We start from the raw sequence: 6,972 nt of genomic DNA, 5'->3' as shown, positions 1-6,972 counted from the left end.
TGGTTCTGTTTTGAGCCAAGTTGTTACCCCAAACCTTGTCATTCATCTTAGTTTCTCCTGGGTGTGAGCTGAGCATATGGAAGTCCTCTTTGTTCCCTTAAGTCCCAGGTGTCATCGGTTCTAGCCCCACAGAGCTTGGGGGGGCAGGCCTCCCTTCTGCTCCTAGGGGTTCCCAGTTAGCCTTCCTGTCAACTCTGCTTCCTGAGCTCAGAGGCCAGGTTCTCTCTGACTTCTGAAGCTGTGAACTCAGACGCCTGTACCCTAAGCCAAAGACACCATAATTTATATCATTAATGCCACCGTCTCTTGAAGTTCTCATTGCTGACTCCTGTTTCAACAGCCAGAAATAGATTGGGGGGCGGGGGTGAGGAGCCTCTTTCTGAGACAGGGCCCAGGTTGTCTTTGTTCCTGGTGCCTTCTCCCGGAGAAAATGTCCCCAAACACCATGGGTCTGGGGGGCTGGAACCTTGGAGCTGGAGATAGTAGGGTTCATTGACTCCCTCATGGATTGTCAAGCCCTCTGCCCCAATGTGGAGATGGGGAAACTGAGTTATCAGAACTTAGCAAGGAAGTGTAAAAATGATACTTCTAGAGACTGAGCTGCCATCTGGTTTCTGCAGGCCAAAGGGGTCGGCCACCCTTCTCCCTTAGCAGAGAAGCAGGCCCTGTGACTCTCAGCTTCCCTGACTGCCCCGGAGCCCCCTGGCCACTCTAACTGAGAAAGAAGCTGAGACAGAAGTCCTTCCTCATTCGAAAAGAGTTCACAGCAGAGAGCACTCGTGGGTCTCCAGGCTCTGTGACAGGCTGTGCTCCTGGCCCTGAGCAAGGCAGACTCCTACTTTTCCTGACCTTTGAACTTAAGGAGCCTCCCTAGCTCCAAGCCTTGCCTGGGACCACTGAGCTTAATATATCCGGCGTCTTTGAAAGAGGGAGGCTCTGTGTAAACAGACTCGTAGAGATAAGGCCTGGGGAAGGTGGTGGTGGAACTGGAATGATTCTGATACCAGCCAAGGACCACAGTGGGCCACCAGAAAATGAATGAGGAGGTAGAACAGTCCCTTCCCTAGAGCCACCAAAGACGCTCTGCCTGTCTGCAGGCTTGGTTTTTGGACTTGAGATCTGTAGAACTCAAATCTTTATAACGGCTAGCTCCTGGGTTTGTGGAGTTCCTAGTGTGAAGATTAGCTTGGAGACACCAGGACTCTCTGGGTGTGGAATTCCAGCAGCAAGCTGGCCCTGACCCTGACCTGGGGACCCAAGAGTGGAGAAAATAGTATGCCCTCTCTGGGTTTCAATGGCTTGGTGAAATCAGACTTCAGAGTCCACATTTTTGAAGAGAAAAGACTTTTCCAGTGGAAAAACTTCTTCCTCTGTCTCCACACTCCTGTGTTTCTGCTTGGAGTCAGACTTCTGCTGCCAAAAGAGACATCTTTAAACAAACACACCCTCCTTGTTGGAATAGACAAAGGCAGATGGAGCAAACAGAGCAGTTGCCGCCCACCTCCCTTGCTGGGCCCTGCTGCTTCTCCCACTGGGGCCAGAGAGCTCCTGCCCACAGCCAGAGAAAGAACCACTCTAGAAAAAAGAGGGATTCGCTTCAGCCCCCAGTCCCTCTATAGGCCTCCCCTGGCCCTCTGCAGCCTAGGGGCCCCGCATGGTGTCTGTCTCGCCTTGTGCATGACCCAGCTTCACCCCAGGAAGTAGTTTCCTCTGAGAAGTGTTCCCCAGCCTTGGTGGGAACCTCTACTTAGGAGTTACAGTGACAGAATGAAAACCTGAAACCTTGACCCTGGGTCAGAGGGCAGACGTGTTAGCACAGGTTAGGACAGATAGTCCTGGGGTAAGGCCTGGATATGGTGGAAGGAAGGCAAGGCTCTGGAGGAGGCTTGGGATGGTGTGGTGGAGAGACAAGGCAGAGCCCACTCCATGCATCCACAGGAGCAGACGGCCACACCCAGGGCCAGCGAGTCAGGCCAGCTACTGAGGCCAAGGCTGGGGGTCCCAGGGGATCAGCGAAACTCTAGCAATTGTATGCAGAGCCATTGCTGACAGCCGACAGCGAGTTCGTTGCTATGATGTAAGGGGCCAGTGGCGGGGGCAGAAAAGCATGTGATTTCACTTGCACCATGCTGGATACTAAGCCTGGATCTCAGAGCCTCTTCCCTTCTCCCTTCAGCTAGAGCCCAGGTCCAATGACACACGTCTTGGTCTTGCTAGACAGACTCCACTGGATGATCCTGCGAACGCCCAAGGGGTAGATGGGGAGGCTGTGAGGAGATGCCCACCGGGCCATGCTGCCTTCTGGGCCTCTTACAGGAGCGAGGCTAGCTTGCCTGTCCTCACCCCCAACCCCTGCGCTATCTGGGCATGCCACTCAGTGGAGGTCCTTTTGCAATCCTCTCCTCGGCGCTGAATCTTATACGTCTTTATCTTTCCTCCAGTGTCCCAGCGCTCAGGGCCTGGCTGGTTGAGGAAGTGTGGCTGCGGCATACCTCCATCGCCCCTGCTGAGGGCTGGCCACGGTGAGACTGCGATGCTTCATTTCCTTCCGACCTGTGGTCAGGGGGCACCTCTCCTGAACCTCCAGGGCACCCACCGTGCCTCTAAGCAGAGGGCACTGGTGCCCTACTAGGGAAGGGGAAATGGAAGCAGAAGAGAGAGAGAAGTACTTGGCCACAAACTGGGGTCGAGCCCGTGGCAGAGGGACATAGGGCACAACAGCGACGGGTGTGTTCTCAGGCTGCGGTTGTGGCCCCAAAGCCTGCCCACCCTTGAGCAGAACACGCTTAGAGTCCTGAGAAAGCTTGTTGGGCCCCCTCTGGCAACTTCTCTGTCTTCCACTTCCGTGTTGTCTCAGCCTGGTCTCTCAGGCAGGCCCTTGGGGCGTGAGATCCCACCCTTCAGAGACTAGGCCTTGTGAAACTAGAAGGCCAATCACCAGCAATTTGTGGATGGCCAATAGTGTACACAACCCAGGCAAGATAGGGGGGGAGCCTAGACTCAGGGTGGTGACAGGGTTATATCGAGGTGATCTGGCCTTAGCAGTCACATGCTGAATGCACAGTAGCTGGGTGTCCTAAGAGTCATCTGGAACAGGGTCCTGAGAGCTCCTTGGGAAAGCCCATGGTTGCTAAACCTGCAGTTCCCTGCTTGCCTACTCTGCTGCCGAGCTCAGAGCTGCCCCACAGCCAGAACCAGCCTGGCTGTCAGCAAGGGGCTCTGGACACCCTCCACTCGCACTCCCACCCCCATCCCCACCCCCACCCCCACCCCGCCGCCACAGCAAGGACCTTCAGTGGCAGTCTCCATTCAGCAGACCTTGTAATGTCCTGGGAGGAGCAGAGGCTGGCCCTGGGTAGGGCCAGCAGGAAGCAGAAGTGATACTGTGTGTGGGCACCTGCCCGTGCTGTGACTACCACGACCAGCTGGCATGCAGGTCCTATCAGCCTCTTCTCTCCAGAGACTCGTGGGACTGGGAGGGAATTGCTTGGAGCAGCCTGGGAACTCAGTCTCCAGTGGGGACCTTAGAGATACACGTGCTTGCACGCACTCAAGTGCACACTTAAATCCTGGAGACGCAACACAAGCGGTCAGCTGTCTTCCCTCTTGTTCTGGCTTGCTTGCCACCACAGGGTGGAAAGGCAGATGTTTTTGTCCCTGTTCTGTGGAGGAAGCTGAAGGTTGGGCACAGAGGAATGACTCAGAGCAGATCATCTAGTTTGCCAGGCAAGGCTTACCATGTGACCCCAGGTCAGGTGCCTGGCAGCTGGGGAGGGCCAGCTTTGGGGAGGAGGGGGTGGTGAACAAAAGCAAGAAGGGTTCCTTTCTTCTGGTGGTTAGCCTGGACCTGAAATAGAGGTGACCTGGAGGAGTCACCACAGGGAGAGGGGACCACGGCGGGAGGTGACCATAGGAAGCGGGGTGGTTAGAGGATATCTGTAGCTGGCTGTCTCCCAGAAGAGGTGACCACAGGGGATGATCTTGGAGTAAAAAACGAACCACATGGACAAGTGGCCACAGAGTGAGGTGGCCACAGGGAACAAACGATGTCTGTCCCACAGGGCTAGGTGGGGAGTTTCCAGTGTTCTACCTGCATAAAGGTCTTGTGTGTCATGCAGCTGAGGCAAATACTTCAGTGGGCAGCCCATGCTGCCTCTCCCAACCTGCAAATGTTTGGAGACGCGTGACTATTATGGTCTGGAAGCTTAGAGCTTCCAGCTCCTCAGTTCCTGGCCTTCCACCATGTCCGGCGGTTTATGCACCTGTGGTCCAGGCACCACCTCCACACTCACACATCCCAAGAAACAAAAGAACCCAACTCACAACCCATAACTGCCCACTTGCTGAGGACAGAGCTTTTCGGAAGGGTGTGGATGTTAGCAAGCAAGGCTCAACTGCTCCACGGGAAGCCGGCTGGGGCTTGTGTGGACCGAGAAGGCAGAGGAGCGAGCGCCACTCAGTTTCAGAAACCAGTGTGGACTTTCAGTGGTTCCCTGCATGTCCAGGCAAGAGGCACTTTGAATTAAAACTGGCTCCTGCAGCCTCTGTGTCCTTAAGCTCTGTCACAAAGCCTGCTTGTGAGAGGCCCAAGCGGGGGAAACCGGGCAGCAGAGGCTCTGGGAAGGGCAGCTTGCTGCTCAGTCAGGGGCCGGGAGGAGCTTGCTAGCAACTCCTAGCTTCTGGATCTGTCCAAATTTGATTCAGACATGTCTACCCTTAAAAGTACACGGGGACCTTCTTTCCTTTCTGCTCCACCCCCACCCCGGTCCCCAAGCCAGGATTGGGCTGTGGGCCAGAGGGACAGAACTGGGAAAGGAGGCACCTGACTGGGCACATGCTACTAGTGACAAGGCCAGGCTAAGTCCAGAGGAAGCTGTGCTGCTCCCTTCCCACAGCTCTGTTTAGGCTGCGGGATGAGGTTTCGCCTGTGGCTTTGGTTTGAGGGTATCGATAGGCCTGGTGGACAAGGCCTGTGATCTAGGGGCCATATCCATTCTGTATTAGGTCAGCTAGTAGCCATGCCTAACTCCCAGGACAGCTCGGTGCCACAGGAAAGGTCTCTGTAATGTCCTAGGGCCCCCAGCTGGGCCTCCTCACACCCTGGGGTGCAAACCAGTCCCTGGAAGCTGTTCCTTGTTTGGTGCCCCTGTCCAGGGCTTTGTCACTGCTCCCCTGAGAGGGTTCTTTTTTGGAGATTGAGCCTGTGGTCTGGGAACATGGTAAACATGAAGACTCTCAGGCAGTCTTCTCCAGACCTCTCTCTGCTCTTCTGGGGTTGGTCTGAATGGAGGTGGACCCAGCGTTACAGCAGAACAGACCATTAACCAAAGGTGGGCTTCCCGCCCTAGGGTCTTCCCCCAGTCTTTGCTAATCTTTCAGTCAAGAGTTGTGGCCTGGCTGGGTAGACGGCTCTCTCAGTAACGTGCACCTGGGGTTGGGTTTGCTCTCTAGCATCTATGCTTTAAAAAGCTGGGTGTCTCAGCATGAAGCTGTAATCCCAGTCCTAGGGAGGCAGAGACGGACCTCTGGGGCTCGTTGGCCGGCTGGTCTAACTAACTCAGCAGGCTGCAGGTTCCTGGAGAGACCTTGTCCCAAATAAATAAATAAATAAATAAATAAATAAATAAATAAATAAATAAATAAATAATATGGAAAGCAATCAGCCAGATGCCCGATGCTAACATCTGGCCTTCGTACTACCCGTCCACGCCCATTCACATAAGCCCACTCTCGGAACACTTGGACTGCAAGTTTGAAGTGGCCCTGGACACCGGGGAACCACGATCATCCCAATCAGCCTGGACAGAAGGGCAGGATCTTGAGACCGTGATTGGGATTCCTGGATCCAACTGTGCCTGAAGCTCTCTGTGCTCTTGGAGAAGCTGTTGAGCCAGTCGCTCTTCTTTTGACTTTGCTTTGCTGTCTCAGATGCTACAGCACAGGAGCCGGGGCAGGTGGACTATGCAGGCTGAATGGAAATGTCTTTCCCAGCATGCACCACTGCGGCGGGGTTGGGTGGGTGGGGGCGGAGCATACCACCTCCCCAAGGTGAGCGGAGGAGTGGTGGGTTTCTTCATCCAGGGTCCGACCGGTTCCACACACACTGCTTGGCCAGGCTGCTGTCCAAATGTACAGTGGCGGAAATGGCCGCCATGAGCCAAAACTGACTCGTGACTGACTACAGGAAGGAGCAAGAACCTCAGGCGAGCCTCGCACACAGGTCTTCAGCTGGCCCTGTCTCTCTGGAGTGCCCTTCGTACCCCTCCTCCTTCTTTAGTCTCTATTTATCCTTAAAGCACAGACAAATGCTGCAGTTTGACCTTTACACAGCACAGTTGAGGACGAGAGAAGCCAGCCGAGCTGGGGACAGCACAGAACCACAAATCGGGGGAGGGGAGGTAGCTGTGATCAGTCAAATGTCTGTTCCCTCTTTTAAACTACTCTTGGGGCAGATTTCCCTAGTGTCTGGTCACTGTGTCTGTACACACATGTACACAGTGAGTGAACATATGTAGGCATGGATACCAGTGGAGGTCAGAGACCAACCTTGGACTCTATTGCTCCTTAGGACTGATCCATTTTGGTTTTTGAAGCAGGTTTGGCCTAGAATTGGGCTAGACCAGCAAGCAGGAAGCTCCAGGGACCCTCCTGTCTTGGCCGCCTCAGAATTGGGATTATGAGCACACACCACCATATTTATACAAGCACACACACATCACACAGGCTCTGGGGATCAAACTAAGGTCCTTCTGTTTGCGTGATAAGCGCTTCACCAACTGAGCCATCTCCCTAGCCCACATCTAGTTTTAAATGTCCAGGTTGTGGACAGGTCCGGCTTTAACTTCTTATCCACCTGCTTCTCTGGAGATTGTCTGGTATCCTTTCAGACATGGTGTGGGAACAGAAGCAGGGTGTCTTTTGCCCTTTCCTCACCCCATCTTCTGGGCCAGCCCCTTCAGGCTCCCCACTTCT

Source organism: Apodemus sylvaticus, chromosome 19 (genome assembly GCF_947179515.1).
Source record: "Apodemus sylvaticus chromosome 19, mApoSyl1.1, whole genome shotgun sequence".
Taxonomy (NCBI): domain Eukaryota; kingdom Metazoa; phylum Chordata; class Mammalia; order Rodentia; family Muridae; genus Apodemus; species Apodemus sylvaticus.
The sequence above is the reverse complement of the archived record's forward strand: the minus strand, read 5'-3'. Positions refer to the sequence as shown.